Source organism: Papilio xuthus, unplaced genomic scaffold (assembly GCF_000836235.2).
Source record: "Papilio xuthus unplaced genomic scaffold, Pxut_1.1 DF829758.1, whole genome shotgun sequence".
Classification (NCBI taxonomy): Eukaryota; Metazoa; Arthropoda; class Insecta; order Lepidoptera; family Papilionidae; genus Papilio; species Papilio xuthus.
The window spans coordinates 97,468-117,823 of NW_013528891.1; the positions used below are offsets into that span (position 1 = coordinate 97,468).

The following is a 20,356-nucleotide window of genomic DNA, read 5'->3' on the forward strand; positions in this document are numbered from 1 at the left end:
TAAATTCCCAAACGGTGCTCCTTATTCTGAGTGTTATAACACTGAACAAAAGAAATTTTATTTTTAATTTTAATAAATAACTGGATTGTATTTTATGAAAAAATCTACGAGCAAGAATAATAAAAAGTTAATGCGGCCAGTAACATTAGATACGGTTTTATATTATATGTTTTTGTGAGATTTAATTAGCCTTTAAGGATAGTCGTTAGGGATTGCAAAATCCCCAAATATATGCACATTAACCTGTCACTTTAGGAGACGAAACTATTTAAACAATTAAAGTTAACAAGAATCGTTATTGAAATGTTTACACGTATAGTGTTTAATAGCAAATAACGCTTTGGGAAATTTATTCGGAGGTATGATTTACAAATAATATCATCAACAGTAGTATTATATATATATATATATATATATATATTTTATCCAACGAATAGATTACATTGTCAAAAGAGAATTTCCAAAAGCGGTAACAAATAGTCTTATGCATTAAGATCAAAATTATGTCGTATTTATTTCTAGCAATCCTTACGAGATTACCAAACTAAGTGCTATAATATGAAAAAGAAAATCTACAGGATTCTATAATAAGTCTATTTCTATTATAGTATATAGTAGTTAGTTATATTCTATAATAGTTCTATAAATAAACACCTTGTTACTGTATGCCATAATGATTTGTACGAGATTATAAAAGAGAAGTTACTTAAGTTTTCAGTTGTTATGTCTAGTTATAGTATAAACAATACATATAGTTGTATAAAAGAATGTTTCCTCAGCGCCAGCACTCAGTGTAAGACAAATAACGGTGTACTGTTCGTGAATTATGTTGTAATTCGTGAAACTTGTTGCCAAGTGGAAATCTGTAAACATAAGTATAGAGAAAACAGTGAAATGTGATTTATTTCTGGTTTTCTTAACAAACAGCGCGTCAGCTCGGTAGGCCATCTCTCATTTTGTTGAAGTCTCCGTTAATTGAGCTTTTAACGTTTTGTTTTCATTCGCTGAGGCTCACATAAATATCTTTTGACTTCACCCATGCTATCGACGGTTGCTCTTTGCTGTTTGAAGTCGGTAATGCAATCAGTAGTCCAGAATTTCAAAGCGTTTATTTTTTAATACAAGAGACAAATTGCAAAAGATTTTTAAAAAATCAGAAGGAGATTTTAATGGATTTTTTTGTTTTTAAATGCTAATTTTTGCGCTGTAAAATACTGTATAATAACTTTGTTATGTTCAAAATCGCCACAAAAGAAATGAAATATGATAAACCTCAAAAAAATATGACTGTATTAAATAAAAATTTTCAAAGGTACAGTTTAAAAGCTATAAGAATGAGCAGACTGAATTAATGCGGACAACATTTAAAAGAATTTATAAGGAAAAGAAAATTAAAAATATACTGAAAACATAAACCAGCTAAGTAAATAGAAATCAATTATCAGCCAGCGATGCATTTGATTGTTGGCGATTCTTCAACATTTTTCATTCTCCGCGCCTAAACATATCGAGTGAATGAATGAAACGAATGGTCGACGTTACATTTGCATCGATGTTTTCATTCACCTTAATCATTCAATCGATCAAAGTCAATTTGTTTTGTGAACGCTCACCTCTTGCGATCTTTTTAATCTGAGCAAATTTTCTCTGTGGCCGTTGCGCGGGAAATCAGTTCGAAATAATCTGTCGGTGTGAGTGGTCGCCTGGTCGCTTGCTGACAACGTCAGTCTGCGCGAACTATATACGCTTACGAAATTAAATTAATTGTAAAGTGTTAAATAAATTATTTAATTGATTGTGATTTTTTTAATTTAAACAAGTTGTGATGTAAATATTTTCGCAATTAATAACTGTGTTTTGGGAGTGTTAAATAAGTGATAAAAGTTCTTTTTTAATTATTTCCTCTGTGTGGACTAAGGTAAATAAATGTTTTTGGCAAATTCAAGATTTATATTTGAAGATTAAATAAGTTATGAATATGTACTAATCGTATATCAATTTATAAAGAACGTGTGTTAGAATTTTTTTAAGACATGCATTACAATGTTTATTCATAAATATGGTTGTCATTTTTTTTTAGTTTTTCTACTATAATATTAGAATAATTATCGGAAATATTATCTCTGCCAAATAAAACAATTACAGGTAGCTCAGAGGTTGGCATCTTATTTTTGAACTAAAGATCATAGGTTCTAAATTTAAACAAAATATTTTTAACGCTTTTACTCGCGATTTAAATATTGCTCTTTAATTACTCTTTACATGGTAAATATTTTGTGCACGAGTATAACATCAAGTTAATTATATTACCATTAATAATTAACTTTTAAAATATTCTTTTGTATAATTTTTTACTGAAAAAATGCAGTTGCTACAAAATGTTCATTGTTTTTACTTTCCCGATGTATTTTCTATTATCAATTACCTAAGTTAAACAGACACTAAATCTATACCTGACTGTTCAAGCTATTTAGCATTTTGTAGCTGAGATGAATTAGCTAAATCGTAAATCCGACGGCCATTAGAGAACCGGTAATGTGGATTGACAATGGTGAATTACTGCCCTATGCGAAATGTGACCGTACCAAATAATCACATACAAAAGAGCTCTGGATATTGCTATTAAAATTTATTTTTTTAATGTTTTTAACGGTTAACCCCACATTAACATGAACATGCGTGTTCATGAGCAAGACAGGATGTAGGAGAGATAGCGCTGTGCCAGGACTTTGACTGGCAGGGGTCTCCTGCTGGGCCGCGGACGAGAGCGAAAGCGTGCCCGCGGTCCCGTCCCGATGCGTTGGAGGAACAGAGAGGTTTAGTGGGTATGCCTCCACTATGGAGGAGAATCCCACATAACTACCGCGTCCCCCCCGGTTCATGCTTAAATGCATAAAGCATTCCCCTCAGCAAAAAAGGGGTCTCCTGCTATTTCTTCTACTAGCTGTCGCCTGCGACTTAAAAAAAATTATTAAAAAATTAAATTCTATGTTTCTTACACCCAGTTCTTCTCAGCGCAATTATATTTTTTATTACCTTTCGCGCATTTAATGTAAGAACTAATTGTGCGACTTCAAATTATTTTTGCTTTAGATTTGAATGTACAGAGCGCGTCATGGATGCCTACACTACTGCACACTGAACGCGTCAACTATATTATATTTGGCTATGAAAGTTTAATTGACGCGGAGAGATTGATGGATATTTTTATAGCGCTGGGAACAAGTTTGTAATTATTATTAACGATCTATCACTTAAAGCTTTATACGTAGTTACATTTCGCCATAATATTTTTGTAAAATTTACCTTTTATTATATTAGCTAAATAGTTAATATAAAACTTTGTGTTTATATCTTCATCTGACAAGGTGGCTAGACTGTTCAAACTCTAAAGGAATCATTACTAGTAGCATGCTACAGAAGTTCTTTTTAAAACGGTATAAGCGTTTTATTTAAAATCACAAAAGAATACTGCAAATCATTTTCGCTGCAATAATCCGGAACAAATTGCAGCAATGCATGCAAACAGAGCTTTGAAAGTCAAGAGCTGACTCGCGGACGTAGGGCGGGGGGCGCGGGGCGCGGGGGCCGTGTTCGGGCGGTGTCGGGAACAATGCCTTGTATTGTTTGTATGCTCGAGTTACATTTGCACTGGATATGGCCCGGGGCGGCGGAAACGTCTGCAGGTCCCCTATTATGATTGTTTACCATGAAGGTATTAATGTAAAAAAAAAAAATAATTTTCATCATAAGTACGAAATACGCATTTAATCCAGATATATGTAATTGTGAGTTTTAACATAATTAATTAAACTAATAATAATAATATTTGATGAAGCCTAAAAGTATTGGCATCTATATATATAAAAGAAAGTGGTGTTAGTTACACTATTTATAACTCAAGAACGGCTTTACCGATATGCCTGAAAATTGGTGAGGAGGTAGATTAGAGCCAGGAGACGGACATAGGATACCATTTATTCATTTTTTTTAGAATTTATGCCTTAAAGAGCTGCTTTGTATTTAACTTACTAATATTATAAATGCGAATGTTTAGATGAATGTGATGTGGATGAATGGATGGGTGGGGGCTACACTAATTAAGTTTTTTTATATATCCACGCGGACGGAGTCGGGGGGACAGCTAGTTTACACATAAATTAATGAGAAAAGTTCAATATGTTTTCGTCAAGAAAGGAATAAATAATTGTCAAATTCAAGTTGACATATTTGTAAGATGTCAGTATTCGATTTTTTCTTTTGAGACATTAATTTGTAAATTGTTTTAGTTGAGATAATTTAAGTAAAACAAATGTGCAATTAAATCCGGTGTCCCGCTCCGAGCAGCCGGCGGGCGTGGTGCGGAGCGCGGTGCAGCGGCAGCGCCTTGTAAAACTAGTCGCTTTTGGATTCACTCCAAATAACAATTTGTTGTTGATTAATGAAAAATTTTCTAATTCTTGTCAGTTCTTTTTAAAAACTTTCAAACTTTATTTTAAACTGTTATAATATTAGATAACATTGGAATTCAGTCAGGGTTATAGAATTCTAAGCAGACAAATTCCCGAGCGACAGCTAGTATTATGTATATTTGGTATAATCTGAAATATTAAAGCGTGTCAACGCACGATGTCAAATATGCCAATAACAGCCGTAATCCTGAGCACCTAATGATACTACTCAATACTTCAGCAATTCAACATTCTCGAAGTTAAATATTATATAATAATGATTTATTTATTCCATGATCAATGTAACCTAACTGGTACAACTGTATAAAACATATCGTCATCCCTGTCATTATCTTTAACAAAACAGAGGTAACAATATGTTTTAAACGGAGATTTTGGTCTCAGAAACTCACGGTTAATCGCTATCCTATGTAAACTTAATAATTAACAAACCAAACCAGAACCCTTTTATAAGCGTTTGTGTTTAAATACGATAAAGGTTGAAATTATAAACACTATAATCTATATTGGTCAAGTAACTAAAGTTAATTTGAAGGTTGAAGTAAATTTTAAAACGGAAGCCGTACCGTAATATTGACCTTTGAATTAGTTATTAAAATGTAAAATATTAGCGCAAGTGTTAGGTGTGTCACGCACAGGTCAGGCATGTGTTTATATCTCAAGAGGTTACTGATTCCTCTATTCTGTTTTATTTAATATCTTGTCTAAATCAGTATTCAAGCAATAACTAATTTAGTAACACTTGGATAAATTATTTTTTATAGAGTAACGATACCTAGCTTCGGTAAGATAGGGATATCAGCAACAGGTAAAAGGTTACATATGTTGTATACTTTTAATGGATAGATGGGGAGGCAAAGAAAGAGGCTATTTCCCCTTCCTGTACAGTACAATCCTTACCAAATCTCGACCTTTTCATCCTTTCTTTACAAGAAAACGGTAAAAAGGAGAAAAGGACTAGAATTAGTCCTCTCGACGATTGGTTTCAGTTTGGTCGTGGTATTGCATAGGTCTAGCGGGCTACGGGTTCAGATTAAGACTACTGCGAGATCTGCGACTTTTAAAAATTGAAGTTTTAACTGTAGATATTGCAATCTTGCAAAAATCATTTTTTTACGTAACCAGTCTTGAGATTTTAAACTATTATGTGTATTTTTATATTGGATTGACTTCTTGATGATAAAATATTTATATAATTAGTCAGAATGTCGACGTTAGAATAGTACTTGTTAGTGAAGTGGTGTCGTATCCCAATTAGTTGAAGACGAGTGGTTACCCTCGGAACCGCAACGACTTAGGGATTTGTATATAATATTGAGTACATGGAGTTACATAACATTGTATATTTGTGCCGTATAGATTGGTAGCTCGAGCAGCAAAGATTAGGGACCTTCGTTACGGTGGCGGGGAACCCGAGAGCGACACAAAGCCGATTCCGATCACAATATTTCTGTGTAGGCATTTATTGTTACATTTTCTGATATAGATTTACACAAGTAGCCGCTTTTATATTTTAGTTAGCGGTATAATGTATTTTATAAAAAATATTGTTTGTTATTTTTATATGTACCACTAAACTAAACTATACGTTTGCTTCTTAGAATACGGGTGAATGATTTAAAATAACTTTATACATATATGAGACAAGTTTTTAATAGGATCGATGTTTATATGTAGTTCTATTGAAGTGCAGATGATACGTTTATTTGTTGTCAATGCGATCGGAATGTAGAGCAAAGTTAAGGCGCGACGGAAACTTTGTCAGAAGCTTGGGCCGGATGTTAAGTTGCAATCAGTTGCACTGCCTCCACGCCACTGAGCTTACACTGTCAGTATTCACACCAACTTTCAACTTAAGTTATATAAGTTTTAGAGCTAGTTTCATCGTACGTTATAAGTTAATTAAGTAAGATTTCATATTCTATCACATAAACCATATTAACATGTGATTCGTCCCGGATTCGCACGGCACTGTTCTGTTACATATCACGTAAAAAAAAGGTTACACGTGTTTGAAAAGCATGTAGATAGTTGTAATAAAGTGTATGGATGTTGTAGGCAGAGACAGAAAGTGTCCGCGTGGTCACGCTCCGACAAACGGAAAGCAAACATTTGTTTAGTTTTCTGCGATTCAAACTTTTGTACATACGAGTATTTAAAACTGTACTCAATGCATTTATTGGAAACAATACGAAAAGAAACATCTTTTTGTTACATTTTAAATGAAATAAAAACGACAAATATAAAAAATCGACAAATAAAAACTTAATTTTTAATAATTAATATAGAGTTAATTAATTCAATAATAAGTTTATGTATATATTTACAATACACTACTTTCTACATATTTCATCTCACAAGAAACATGTCACCTGTTTTTATACATTTAGCTTTGCTATTTTTCTCATTTTTACTTTACTTTTTAAATAGATTTACAATGTTTAATGTTTATTTTTAATATTTAAATACACACTGTTTCACCAAATCTGATTTTTTAAATATTTTCTATTACGAAATATTTTTTAATCTTGTTCATTATTTTGGTAAATTTAAAATTAAAATCAGTAAACACATCAATTTATATCTATTACATAAAGTAAAATCCAATTTTATTTTGACAAGAGTAATCCCTTAGTGCGTATGAAAGTGATATATTTATAACACGTCGTTCGGTCTCACCGGGGAGAAGTGCGCAAAACTCACTGATGTGAACCGACCGACCGACATCAAGTATCGCTTTCAGGTGACAACAATTCTTATAAGCAATCATTGGAGGGTTTAAAAACTTACATTCTTTGCATTTCAATCGAGACTTTGATCTCTCAATATTCGCGATCGCATTAAAGGCCAATCTACTTTGTAAAATTTACTAACAGAGTAATGGAACATTAAAGGATCCTTTAATGCTTGTAACAATAATCTAATCATCCAATGAGTATCTTTTAAATAGTTAAAATATAAGACTTTAAAATACAAGATACATTAACAAAGGTTAACTGGAAAGAAGTGGATACTATTGGCAGTTGCGGACAAATATTTGTTTTCCGGCCTAGATAATGGTTAACAAGCAGTTAAAGATCGTATACATCTGTTTTTGATCAGATATCTTTATAGCACAGTTTAAATGGCTATAGTCCAGTTAAAGCCTGCTAATTTAACATATACTAATAAATGTTATTATACGTCATTCTCGTAATTTATTAATAAAATATATATATTTCTTTCGCCTGTGCCGTAATTAAAATAGAACTTCTAAGTCGGAAAGCAATCATTAAATATTGTACTATCTTCAAAAAATAACATATTATTTAATTATTTGACGTGACTATATTTAGTGCTACTCTCACTCTTCATCATTCTGACAAACGTAGTGAGCAAAAGGCAGTTTATATTTCCATTCAACGGCGTTATTACGGAAAGATAGCTGCAATACAATCCAATGTCACAGAGCACAGGTAGAAAATGAGTCTCTCTCGCTCAGTACTACCACTACCAAACTAAACAGCAATATTATTCATAAATAATTCTGTAGAAACGCATTATGCACGTTTTAGCACTCGCGTCCCGAGCAATGCCAACTTTATTGAGGTTAACGCCAATTTAAATAGCTAAGCGCTTCTAGCAGCCATTGCACTCCGCAGTATACGAGTACACAATAAATTATAACAACACACTAATTTTGTTGCTAAGCAAACTTCCTATCGAGATAACTTCAGTTTAAAGAACACATTTAGATACTCTTTAGTTTTTCTACGGACTTTGTAAGACGATAAGTAGATTATATCTCATTATTTTATAGAAGACATAGTATTTATATGTCGCGCTAAAAATGTAAATATAATCATAAACTGGAATAATCCGTAAGATTTATGTTTGCCGAGAGCTTTATATTTAAATTGGATTTACAAAATGTTTGTTTCTCATTAATAATTTACATTTTTAACACTTTTGCGTACCTTAATATGTATATTTACATTATACGTTACTATATTATACATGTACACCAAAACTTAAAATCTCACATTATAAAACAGGCATGAACATATCAGTGTATTGGCCAATATATGTTTGGACACAAATATTAACGACATTTGAGGAACATTTGCAATGCAACATACTCTCAATATACACATACATTTTGCATTTATAACGGCAGAATGCGCTTTGAATGGCAACATTAACGCTGTAGACTATACCATCATTAAATGTAGATGGCGTTATTTAAAATAACACTATTTGTTAATTAAAAGAAAGTTCTCTGACACTTGGAGGAAGAATATGAATCAAATGACACGCCACTTTTCCCTTCTTAACGCTTCGGATGGTTAGGCTCCAGGCTCACAATAGAACTGATATGCAGACAAATCGACAGACATTATAACATAGTTTCGTAAAATATAAATAGTGTTAATAGATTTCACATTCTATGGAGAAAAGCCTTTAATATTATAGAATGTAATGCGAGTTCTGGGTATTGTGTACAGTAGATATATCTTGTGACCCTTAAGGTGAACTTGTCCGATATTCATTATACAGAATCTTGAAATTTATTTTCTATTGAATTTTTTTATTGACCTTCGTTTGTCGGCAAGATCAAAGCTTGTCCCGACACCCATTAGCGATGTCATATTGTGCTACACCTTCTAATTCTGTCCACGAGATATATTCTAACTAAATTTTAATGTTAAATACTTTCTTTCAGATGAATTTATTATTTGGTTTTTATTTATTTCTTTTTGCTCACATCAAAATAAAGTAGATTAGTAATAAAATTTATTTGAGTAACTGCGTGTGTAACAGGTTTTTTAAAAGTATTTTTAATTTTATGATGCCATAAATATATATTTGTGCACTAGCACATATCATCTGAAAATATACTTGATAAGTTTGAACACGGATTTTCAGGTTTTATATCATTAATCATTTCTTCTTCATGATGACGCGACGTGCGGCGTGCGGCGTTGCGGGGTGCGGCTGAACGAGGTACTTCCGGTCAGGGCGAGGCTTGTTTCAGTTTCAGCTGACAGTCTAAGTGACTAAGCAAATCGGCTTTTTTATTTGACAAGCTGTTTTATAGACGTTTTTATACTAGTGCTTATGTAATATACATCTTACTAATAATATAAATGCGTATGTTTGGATAGATGGATGGGTTTGGCATGGATGTAGAACATTGTCTGGAAGAACACATAGGCTACTTATTAAGTATGTTTTTAATTGCGCGCGGACGGAGTTGCGGGCGACAGCTAGTACATCATAATTTCAAAGGTGATAAGTAAAAGTTAAAAGCGACAAAAACAATGTTATTGTATCATTTGATAAGATTTAAAACTGAGTGCCTTCTTATTGAGCTGCCATGCCTCGTGCTGGCTCGACCTGACGAAATGTATTATGTCATCCCTTCATACATCACTCTAAGTTCCAATTCGTCATGTTTTCTATTTCAGTAACATACAAATATTTCTTATATAAACTTCCTGCATCCTACACACTGTGTACCGCTGTAGATATTTACAAAAAAACATCGCGAAACCCTTTCCATTTCAATTTGCTGAGTGAGTGATCGAGTGTAAGTTGTTATTGAAGTAAAGTCATGTTTTTATTATTTTTGAACGATGATTATGAAGTCAATGGATGCCAGTGTCGAGAGATAAATGTTAAAGTTGTTTGTCTGAAGCTCACTACTCAAAACATATAACATGAATGACGCTTTATAGACGATGTATTACTAATAGCCGACCTACGCGGGTCTAACCGAAGTATCGTTATGCATACATAGTTTGATAATTTACCACCTTCCTTTATAAAATTCACGTATAAAATTATAAAATACATGAATCGTTTAATCACTTGCTACTAGAGTAATAAATGTTAAGTAATTGCTTCATGTTAAAACATATCAATAGTTGATTTCACTTGTACGCAGCGATCAATGTTCGCGGCTGAGCTATTTCCAAAAACTTGCAATATGAAATTACTTTCATATGCGCTTGAAATGCATAAATAACTTATCAACGGCGTGAACGAGCTCCGGCAAATACAATTTGAATGGTTTACGGCCCTCGAATATACTCAGATTATTGGTGTGGTTTGTACCACAAATATTCCAGCTTTTAATAAATTTTGATTTCGGTAAATTCAGCAAGCGTTTATCAAAATAAATTTAATTTCGTTCAACAACAAAAGCTCGTTAAGTTTCAATGCTGAAAAAGAGCTTTAACCACTAGCCTGTAACAATATCTGTCACCATGTCGTTGACTAGCACCACTCGACTGGTGTAATACCACGAATACACAGAACAGTCACGTAGTTATGTGTTTCGTCTAACGAGTGAAATGACTCGCCAACAGCATCACTCTTTAAGAACTTTCAACGATGTTACAAAACCATCTAAAGCTCTAACCTCTTTACATGGACAGGCTATAAACCGTGGAACTTTGTGCCTATTTGATTTTCGCCATTTTGGTGCTGTCGGTTGCGGTTGGTAGCGGTGGTAAGGATTTGAACTAATAGAGATATAATTTACAGTCAGGAACTTCCACAGGGTTTAAGTCAGCGAAGATGAAGCTGTTACTACCAAAGCCTATCCATTTATAGAGGTCAATCATCTAAAGGGATATTGCAATAAATATTTATTTTATTATTAACTCGGACTGACTGTCCGTTTTATCCCGTATAATCTGGTTAATTTGTCTATATCTAATATGATTTAAAAATGAGGTTGACATTTGAAGTCGAGTCATTTGTGGGGTCACAATAAAATATATTCGAGTGTGCGATTAGGCGTTACATTTCAATATGTGTGATAAACACAAGTGCCTGTTGACTTTATCGTTTTAATTTAGGCAACGCAGCTCGAGCTCTACGTTGCCTGCGTTACCGTGCCTCCAGTTTTAGTACTAAACCAACTCACTTATCAATTTAATATCAAACACAATCAATGCCTGACTCCAATTAGTTGACAGATTCACTGATGATGTCATTGTTTCCAGCGCTACCTACAAAAGTATAATATGAAATATTCAACAAAAATTTTGAAATCATCAAAAGCTTTTTAATAACATATTTTGGTACAAATCTTTATACTTACTTTGACTAGAAGTTAAATTCTTTCAAAAACATTTCTGTACTTTGAAGATAATCTCACAATAATGATGGAGATAGCGAAAGTTTGTGAGCAAATACGACAGTTAGCCTCGTTCTAAGCCAGAAAATACCTTTGAGATGTGTTTACGATAAATGCTGGCTAAGCAAGACTTGTTGGGCCTTTAGCCTACGATGTCAAGATAAATAACACAGTATTATGTGACCCTGACAGTCGGAGCAAAGATTTCTAGTTTCTTTTATACAGAAAAGTAATAATTAATGCTTTTCACCTTGAATAAAAATGGGTAAACATGCTAGTTGTATTTACAACGTTCTTATATCACAAGATTCATAAGAGAGATTTTTTAAACCACATACATAGGCAACTCATTTTATCATACATCGTATTTGGAGCGCTTTGCACTATAAATGGACAAGCAATTGCTTGGAAGTTATTGCTTTTACTACGATTTAATCGCGCCTCTTGATATTACGTTACAGTTAATTCTATCTATACCATTAGATGAAATCCACACCGCCGCTACAAACCGCTACCATCAATGACGAAATGACGAAATTACAATACGCACAAAATACTACGTCTCATAGCCAGTCCATTTATAAAGGTCAGTGATTTACAATCAAGCTAGACCTAAATATAATTTAAATATTTAGTTACAGTGAAAAAAATGAAATATGAAAACGTTATTAAATATTTGATTGTCGTATATTCTGCGTTACTTGACATAAAAATTGTGTGACTCTAGCTTACATTATGTCTGCCGAGACATTCTTGAAAGGTGAGTTTCTTCTCTCTCGTTAGTAATTCTATTCATCGTGCAGAAAGACGCTCTAATGAGGAGATTTGCCTTCCTAAAGGTGGCAATTTGACGTTTTTAACAGGCTTTTATTAGTATCGCCTCTATCTGTTGTACGTACAGCTAATGGAATCTTGAAACTAGAATTTCACCTACTTATATACACAAACACAATTTTGCTTCATCATCCAGGTGATCCTGGATTACACTAGGTGACTATTTTTTCCTATTATTTCTATATTTGAGTAAGTTTTTGACACAAAAATCTGTGTTTAAAACGTATTGTTATCATTTGTCAAAGATAATAACAGGGATGATATGTTTTATGCAGAGATTTTGGTCTCAGAAACCAACGGTAAATGTTTAATCGTTAGTTGTTCTATCGTTTTATATGAGGCACAGTTTTTAATATGGCAGTAGAAAGCGTATTCAAATTGATAATGTTTTAAAGTCAGTAAACATGTACGTGAATTGTGTGAGCAGATAATCAGTGTGTACGCGCCCTTATCGCCAGCCGTCACGTGCGAGGCTTTCACGCTCGTAACAAATACATTTAGCTGGATTTACGTGACGCCTCTCACGAATTAGTCAAGATAATTGTTTTACTGAGACCTTCGGAAGGAACAGTTCCTTATCTTAATAAAAGTACTAATTTTAAACCTTTTTCGTGTTACTATGTTTGTTCCTATCACTATAACGTCCTCCTATGTATATCCTATTTACTACTCATTTACTAATAAAACAAGTCATAATTCAATCCTCAATAAAGAAAGATAAAAAAAATAATTTATCCATTCCAAGGCTTTGTTATGTAGATCTGAACGGCCTGGATTGGAAATATGAAGGTAATAAATTTTCTCATTTTCCACGTTATAATTTTTCATATTAAATTTAATTGTAAATTCTCCTTAATTTATTTCAGTTACCTTATTAAAGTTTTGGGAGAAAAATTTATATAAAGGATATTAGATGTTTAACGCTTTACTTTATTAAAAATTTGCTGATTTGCTTGAAAAAAAAATTGTACCGTTAAAATTAATCATTCTAATGTGATAAAAGGGAATATTTGGATGGATGGATGTTTGATGTGGGATACCTTTTAGATATATCTAAAACGGCTGCGTGAATATCGCTGACATTTTGCATATATATAAAACACAGTCTGGAAGAACACATAGGTTGCTTATAGAGTTTCTTTTTAATAACGCGCGGACGGAGTCACGGGCTACATGTAGTAGAGAATAAATTAAACAAATTATAATAAAAAAACACCTCGGTGTTCCCACTGCTTGTTTGTCCCTACCCTTATATAAAAAGATAAAGTATGCGTTACATATTCACAGCTTACAGTTTCATTGTAAATAATTTTACTGTACATTTATTATTTGGTGAAATAAAGTAATTACTTACAGGTCATGTTGGGCTTATATTATAGTACCTAATAAAGTTGCTACTATTAGGGTTGATACTGAGTGTATTAACGCATGAACAAAATATAAACGTATAACATAACATTGTCAGACTTGTTATAGCCTGGAGCTTTGTGGCAGCCCTAGGGCAGCTCCAGACCTTTGTGTCTCTTGTGTTATGTTGAATATCAAGTTGCGCACATAACAATCGACTCCCTCTAATTAACTTTATGGTCACAAAGTCTTTATTATTTTCTCTTAGTATGAACTTGAACATAATATTTTTTTGTCCACCCCGCCAAGTTTTTTGTGTAGCGTGAAGCACAGTTTGGATTAGTAGACGATGTGGTCTACCAATAATTGCGAAGAATTGTCAAGAAATTCAAAGACGTATGTAGGTAGTTTTTTTATTATTAACAAAGTAGGAACACAAGTGTCTTTGTGTCTTATCAACATCTTCATTTATTAATTTAATATTTTTAATTCCACGTGGACGGAGTCGCGGACAAAAGCACCATAAAATAAAAGTAGAGGCCATTAGTAATTGACTGCAAGCCTGGCCGCCGCGCCGCTCAGCCGCCCAGCCGCTCGCCCACACAACAAACACATTTGGGAACATTCGCCTACGCCCACGCCACGACACGTAACACTCGTTTATCTCTCGTAAGCAATGCATGATAAATGCACATGTAGAGAAATTGCCTTTCTCTATAATTAATATAGTAAGGGTTGTTGTTGAGTTTCATTATATCACGCAAATAATAGTTATTAAAGGTTCACTTTTATTTCATATTAAATCGACTTTAACAATAGTGAAAACATTCAGATGTAAACGAATATATTTCGTTGCGAACAAATCCATCCATTAGTGAGTGTATAATATGTTAGAAGTTATATCCTCTACGGCTGCATGGATTTGACACATAGTCTAAAGGAATACATAGGCTACTAATTCAGCTTTCTATAAAGCTAAAGAAGAATCTCAGGAGTATATAAGTAAAGTAATCGATAAATTGAAATGAAATTGTAAGTAGTTCTGGTAGCACTAACCTTTTGCCGGACGATGTTCCAATCTGTTCGATGCAATATGGACCGGAACACGACAATTCACGCGGCAAATGTTCTAACACCGCCATCATCAAGCGAAAACATAGCTTATGCCTAAGCGATAAAGTCCATTGTCTAACAGCCAGGATAAGTAAAAGACTGGAATGAATGATCACCGGTCACTAACTCGATGTCTACGTCCACTTTGATTGATGTTTTCTTATCTTTTATGTGCTAAATTAGTTTTGAATAACAAATTTTGTTATTCCATTTATACCAAACTTCTATAGATTGTTTACTTGATATGCAAAGAATAAAAACCTTCTATGCTGTCTAGAAAGAAGGAAGTTCTTTAACACAAACTCAACTCAACAAGACCTCCTTTGGCGCGGTGTTCAGACCATTAGCATCATCCACGTTCAAGAATGGAAGGTTTTTGCAAATCTTACTTCTAACTAATATAAATGCGAAAGTTGAGATGGCTTGATGAGATGTTTGTTAAAAGGTATCTCTAGGACGGCTCAACGGATCTTGATTTGGCTCAGATGTAGAACATAGCCTGGAAGAACGCATAGGCTAGTTATTAAGTTTTTTAATTCCCCGCTAACGGAGACGCGGATGACAGCTAGTTTTAACTAAAACCTCTCCCTCTTTTGTTACATTAGTAGATCCGTTTTAAAATTTATATTTAAAATGCATAATTTTCTTTAAATAATCCGTAGAAATAAAAAGGAGTTGAAGATAGATAAATTGACTCCATTACGTAGGAGCTTAATGCATTTTAAAATATTCCGAGCGCTATGAGGGGGTGTTGCAGGGTGCGGGAGGGGATGGGAGGGGTGGTGGGGATATGATTATTGGCGAGGTCGGAAGCAGCTATCCATTAGGAGTGAGAAATATTGGGTTTACAGCCTTGTGCTGCTTCTTCATAACTCTTTTATTCTATTGTATAGTTTTATTAAAATGAAAAGTGTTAGTGTCAGGGATTTTTTTCCTCTAAATGTATATCTTGATAGTAAGAAATATTACTTTGATAATTTTTGCTCTTGTAGTGTAGTGACATTTTTAACAGTAAATTACGTAAAACATTCTTTTCGACAATTAACTTATTATTAGTTACAAGCTGTCACCGGGGACTTAGTTCGCGCAGAATTAAAAAGAAACATAATTAATACCCTATGTGTTCTTTCAGACTGTTTTCTATATCTATGCCAAGCTGATAATTCAATATATTATATAAGTACATAATTCGCTGAATGTGAAACTATGCTGAAACGACAGCTCTGTAGTTAGAATTAGAGTTTTAATGAAATTTGAACATGTTCTGATAGCCTTTAAAACTAATTTAAAATTTCTCCGGACGCTATGGCAAGATACATACAGTTAAAATGATGTTACTAGGAGGTGTATGTCGACAGACAACCTGACCAAAGTAGTTGATATAAACGTATCTCTTACTATGTTAATAAGATTAAAGAATATTTCTGATTTATAATATAATTATTACATTTAAGTTGAAAAAAGCCAGTGAATAAAGGCTTTAATATTACTAGGATATTAAAAAACACTCACATAGACTATATCTTTTATGTATGTATGTTTTCATTATATAAAACTTGTATGAAAACACAATATTGTCCTACTTATCTTTGTAAATAGAGAAAAATAATGATACATTTTATTACAAGTATTTCGTGAAACACGAGACGTGAATAACAAGAGCTGTTTATTTAAGTAACGCCGGTGTAATTCATCAATTCAAACTTTAGGAGAGCCATTAGTACAACAGGGATATTATTTTAAAGTATCAAAAGTTCGTTATCTTGAATAACCTTCTACATTTAGCAACATTATTCTCTCTGGAATACGATGAAGGTGAAGGGTCATGATGAAGGAAGCACACATTAACTTAACGTCCTGTCTTTCCTATAAATATGGACATCACTTACGTTTATGCCTACTTTACATTATACCAATTCAGCGATTGAATCCAGCGTGGCGTAACAAAATGAAATTGTTAACAATAAAGATTAGAAACAAAAAAGACAGAATTACAACCGAGAAACGTAAATGTAGAGACTTACTACTATAAATGAAAGAAGAAAGATTATATGCGTTATTATGTTTACTATACGCTCTGTTAAAGCAGGTTTGACATGTTTAGCAAACAAATCTCGCACCATTGAACTTAATGTCAACTTAGAAACAATATATGTACTTTACTATTATAAAACCTCGTCATTTACATAAAGGTCATCAAAATGCAATACTAAGAAAACTATGGAGTTATGACCTTTATAAAATTTAACCATAAAACAGTAAATCCCTAGCAATAACAAATCTTCGCTATGGTGACGCACTCTTTGAGATAGTCAGCATAAAATAGATCTTATTACAATAGAAATAGAGACTATGATGATAGATTATTCATATGCTTATCGATGCCATTACGAATGGCTTATCGTTACAAGTAATGTGAATACGTTTAAAAAAGGCCTCAGCATCGCTCGGGTCATGTTTATGTACTTTTGTATTGCCACTAGCTATATACTTTGCAATTACAATGCAGTATTGATTCTTACTAATTTTACTACTTGCTAATATTATAAATGCAAATGTTTAGATGTATGGATGTTTCTTAAAAGTATAACTAAACTGCAGCATAGATCTCAATGTAATTTAGCATAGATGAAAAACATAGTCTGGAAGTATACATAGGATACTAATTATGTTTTTTGAATTCCGTGCGGCCGGAGTCGCGGGCGAAAGCTAGTATATAATAGTTTTAGTTGATGTTTCAGAAGTTTTATAATAGAACTAAAGTTTTTGTTAATTTTCTTTGTAATGCAAATATGTAGGGCTTGGAGAGGACTGACTACGACATTCAGATACCTTAAATACTCACAAAGCGAGTTTCAGGGATTGTTTAAATAATCTTTAAGTTGCTCTAACTATATCATATCTTAGTGGTAGTTATACTTTAATTAGTTTGTGAATAAATGTCGTAGTCGTTGACCTAAATCTTAAATACGATTATTCAAAAGAAATGTGAATTGACTTCAGAATTTACGAAAGACTATGTGAGGTGCCACTGAATGAAGTTCCTTTCACTTCAAGTGTGGCTTTACATACATTTCAAAGATCCGGTAAAAGAAAATGGGATTTAAAAAAATATTTTAATAAAAAAAAATAGGACTTAAAATTTTAAACTTTTTACTATGTTGTAATATAATAAAGTTATATGTAGCATTATAGAGAAGTATATAAGCTTTATATATTATGTTGACGATGGCTGTTGTCATATGGAGGAGTCGACAGACTTAACCAAACACCTTTTGTATGCTAATTATATTATTGTTCAATGATCCTCACTGTTTAGTTTGTTGCTTCTGACAAATTAAATGGAAATTAATTTCAAACTGCCGTGACTTCTAGGCTCTTTATGTCATAGGCCAAAATCTTGACTTGTAAAGAGAAAAGATTTGTATTTTAGTAGCAAATAAAGTCATAAACTAGTGGATTGATTTGAGAAAAAATCTTCCACTATTAAAATCCTACATTTTATCTGTGTAACATAGGTTATTTAATATACTGTGTGCGAAGTAAGGAAGGGCTGTTAGTTTATAAAACAACGATGTCGAAAATACCAACTGTCTAGTTATACCAAGGATAATAGGATAATTAATCGGTTTTGTTTTATTTGTAACAAAGTATTCTGAGGTTTTTTTTTGAATAAAAGAAATCTTATAAGCCTTTTATTTAATTCAACAATGTATCGTAAGATTTATAAACAAAGTAGCGGCAATACGTCGTGTCGGAATTTAATCTGCCGATACGCGATACGTGCCGCGCTGTGCCACTGTGTGCCGCGCTGTGCTGCCTACGCACGTACAATATGTTGCATGACATATAAATAGCTACATATTTCATTAACTAAATTTTAACTAGTAACATTATCTAGCGTTAATAACTTTTCACTTACAAGTAAGCAAGATATTCCAGCTTACTGCAGATGCCTAAGTAATGTTTACTTCGATATTTCGGCGTAATTAGCTAAGCGACTTGTGATTAAAATGAACCAATAAATACAAAATAGCCCATCCGCACATAAAATCTTTCATTAGAATTTTGTTAGGTACTAGTAATTTAAGCTGACATCTTACATGCGTTCACAGTGGTTAAGTGGTCTTTCTTAGTGGAGATTTAGTTTGGAAAATGATTAATTAAGTTTAAACAAAAGTGTAGTTTGCATTTCCTTTTTATTTAATAAGTGCGAAATGTTAACTGGTTTAAAACAAAAGACGATAGATGTCATAATGTTATGTACATATGTATGTAGTTAGTGAAGTTGTAATTTAGTAATTAACTGTGTACCAGATGAATGCTCTCAAGTTCTCTAAGCAACAACAAGCTCTGTGGAAGCTGTTTTGAAATGCATAAACTGTTGGAATAATTTCCTTTCAAAATTAACAACTGGACTGCACTAAGCCTTTGTTCTCGATTCTCTGAGGGTTTCTATGAAATAAGATATCCTCATTGTTAGTGGCTTTGTGTAAAACATAATACAATTAAAAAGAAAATTTTGATTTACATACGCACCTTAAAAAGACACTTTTTCATTTGTTTTTTTTTTAAATAATTTAGACAGAGTTTCCTAATAAAAAGACGTCAAAAAACAAACGCGAAAAATATTCTATAAGTCAGTATAACTGAAATTTGAGATGTTACTAATGGTAGAGTGGACGGGATTTAACCAATTTTTAAAAATACTATTACACACGTTTCTCCAACACTGGCAACGTAACGAAATTGAAATGGATCTCATATAATACTGTTGAATGGGCTTGCGTACACACTCGGCAAACTTCCCTTCATAACCTTCCCTTACTGACAAAACAAAGGGTGTGGAAGTACAAGGGGCGTATCTCACTACGTCTGCGTTTTTTTTCCGTATAAAATTGTTGGATTGTGACGTTTGCTAAAGAGCGAATAATTTTATTTTTATCCGTGAACCGTAGTTACTAAAGCTCTATTTTATTGAAGTCTGCAGTTAATACGTTACGAAAGACGACAAAACGGATTTGCTTTCCTTTAATATCGCCTATTCTTTTGTGGTTTTTCTAATCTTGTTTTTACAAACTCGGTGTTGATTCGTTCACTATTTATTCTCTAATGTATTTTCTTGTTTTCAGACTTACTTATGTGAGGAAATCGGTTTGTTTATAAGATCAGAATCGAGATTTAGTGAACATTTTATTACTGTTTTAGATGTAGTTAAAGATTTTGGGGGAAGACAAACAAGCTGCAATATACCTTTATACCCGGTGAAATACCACGACCACACAGAAGACAGGCGTCAAGTAGAAGCAATTCCGCGTTTCGTCTGATGACTGTGCGTCCCGGAGGCCTAATTTAGTCCTCTTTCCCTTCCCATCCTTTTCTTTGTAAGGAAAGGATGGGAAGGACTTTACGGATGAGAGGATGCATGGAAAGGGAAGATATTTCCTTTCTGTGCATCCTCTCC

At 33.1% G+C, this 20,356-nt stretch overlaps 1 protein-coding gene across 1 annotated transcript in view; it reads left to right on the forward strand.

Annotated features, from left to right (window-relative positions):
• Positions 1–1,882: 1,882 nt before the first annotated feature.
• The window catches only part of NGR-A5 (neuropeptide receptor A5), a 31,163-nt gene continuing 12,689 nt past the window's right edge, over positions 1,883–20,356 (forward strand). The window contains exon 1 of the mRNA XM_013318974.1: positions 1,883–1,918. The gene's annotated coding sequence lies outside the window, so the exon portion shown is untranslated. The remainder of the gene's footprint in view (positions 1,919–20,356) is intronic.